We start from the raw sequence: 2,712 nt of genomic DNA, 5'->3' as shown, positions 1-2,712 counted from the left end.
TTGAGACACTGTGCTGCAACATATATAGTTTCTTTTCCCACAGTCCAAAGAGGATACATGAACTGATGGAATTTCAGGACTACTGTTCGGTAAAACCCCACAAAATCTTGGGCATATATCTCCTTATTAAGCGTTGTGTCAATAATAAATGAGCAATGGGATAGTTTGAAGCTTTATTTTATTTCCTGCTTTTAGGAAGTAAACGGTATGCGATCTGCAGACCTGGCAGAAGGAATGTGTTGCAAAACCAAATGCAATTTTTTATTTCTATCGTATATTTTCCCCACAATTAACAATCTTAACAAAGAGTTCCAAGCTGAAAGCTCTCGTTAGCCATACTTATATGCAACTATCAAAGCACATTATCTCTTAATTTTGAGTAACTTTATTTAAAAATATGCGATCAGTAACATATTAATGTTGGTTTTAAAAATGAAAATAATCATGTCAAAATATCTGACATTTTTGTTGGAACGAAAGCTGAGATGTTTATGAAAATTAATGTCAATTGTTCTGGAATCCTTGAAGTTAAAACCGATATATTATAGTTTTACATAGAGGTTTTGGACCAAATAAATTTAAGATTTGATTTCGAGCGTGAAGATATAAAACTTTTACAAATAATGACACCAGGTAAGGTAGTTTCTAAAGAAGGTTTACCAATTTTACCGCTTTTAATAAGTTTCCCCATCTCATAGATTGCGATCCTGATATAATAACCACGAAGTGGAATTTACTGAGGCTAAGTGAGCTTGATATTCCCACCGATCTCGATATTGATATGTTTTGGGAAAAAGTTTATTCTATTAAAAAATGGAATGAATGAAAATAGCTTAATCCATCTCGCCAATTTTGTTTTTAATATAATTTCATTACCACATAGCTCTGCGGCTGTAGAACGCAAATTTTCAACGGTTTCTTTTATAAAAACTAAACTAAGAAATAAACTTTAGATTGACAGTATCAATAGCATAATGTTATGCAAGGAACTTGTAAACAAAAAGGACCCGCACTATGTATGGTCAGCTGCTAAAGATTTGCATATGTAATTAAATTTACTTTTAAGAAATTAAACTTATTGGTACATAACATGTACATATGTATATAATTCATACAACCCAGAAATGTTAAATGATCTCATCTCTGTGCCTAAGACTGCATCTGTATTTATATATTTCTTGTTTGTTTTAAAATGTATAAAGTATATGTAAATGTTTTGTATTCGAAACATTTAACCTTAAATAAATGAATTGTAGTTATGCTTTCAGAATGCCTTTTTGTAATTGAAATTTATTTGGTTGGTTGTAAACGATTTTGGTCGGATTTGGGAAGAAAATTGGTAGGGGAAAAAAAAATTGTTAGTGGCAACGCTGTTGCTGCTATATGTATGTATGTACATATGTATTTATATACTAAACATGAGCAAACAACATTTTGCTTGCACAGTCTTCTGTTCTCTTTTCACTGCAAGTTGAAGTATTTTAATATCTATTGCAAAATTTTATACAGACAAGACTAAAAAAAAGAAAATAAATCCACTGAACGGATTTAGACGAAATTTTTCAAGTATAATCTGTATCGATAGGAATTTTATAGCGCTATCGATAGCGCTAAATCAGTTAGGTTGCTTTGTTTTTACAGGATCATAGTGAAATACATATTGTCTTATAAAAGTTATAATCGTTCAAAATTAAGTAAATGCTTAGCCAAAATACTTCTCTTTTTAGAAAGTTCAACAACAAAAACAAGTTATACAAACAAAACAGGATTTACCATTAACATATGTATGTATATTGGCCTAAATGCGTGCATATTTGAATATGACGTCGGCATCACACTAAAAAACAAAATTTTTAATTCAAATTAAAAAATTCCAATAATTTCAAAATAAATGGTAGAGATGATCGATAGCCCTACTTAACTATCGATATTTTCGATAGTATAAGAAAAAACTATCAATGAGTATTGATAGTCTAAAAAAAATTTAAACTATCGATACTATCGATAGTGCCATCGATAGTTTGACAACTCTAGTTGCCACCTGTCTAAAAAAATTATAAGACCCGCACTTTTCGTAGGATTACCAGAAATGAGATGTCAAATGAAATGGCTCGGCCCGTAGATGTTCAATAATGTATTACTTTTAGAGTAGGGTTGCCACCTATTTGAAAATTACTATTTCATTCGAACATGGTATGAATACAAAAATTTAATACTACCATATAATAGGTGCTCTTTCTTCAAAATTCAAAAAAGCTTAAGGAGCTGATGCTTTTTTTGTTTGCATATGTGAGCATGTATGTACATAGGCTACATTTGTTGGGATGTCAGTGAGAGATAGAATTCATAAATCAGCTGTGTCTACTTTGATGTTAATATTTCATTAGGTTCACGTACATACAGTATAGGTCATATCTATAGCACGCCATTTCAAAGTGATATTGCGTGTCACTTATATTTATTTAATAATTTTTAAGAATTTTCAATTAAAATATAGTTCATTCTCAGACAAACCCGATACAAACCCAAGCTTAATAATTTGTAGAAAGTTACAAAAAAGTGCACCAAATTTTCACATAAATTTCAAACTTTTTTCTCGGAAGTGTTAGAATTTTTTTGAGTACACAGTTTTTTAACCCCTTCAATTTTAGTCTAATAATGTGCATATTTTATTTTTTAGACCAAAATGTTTAAATTAAAAATCTAATTTTG

Source organism: Rhagoletis pomonella, unplaced genomic scaffold (genome assembly GCF_013731165.1).
Source record: "Rhagoletis pomonella isolate Grant_MI unplaced genomic scaffold, Rhpom_1.0 Rhpom_scaffold_00062, whole genome shotgun sequence".
NCBI classification, from domain to species: Eukaryota; Metazoa; Arthropoda; class Insecta; order Diptera; family Tephritidae; genus Rhagoletis; species Rhagoletis pomonella.
Note: the sequence above shows the minus strand (reverse complement) of the source record.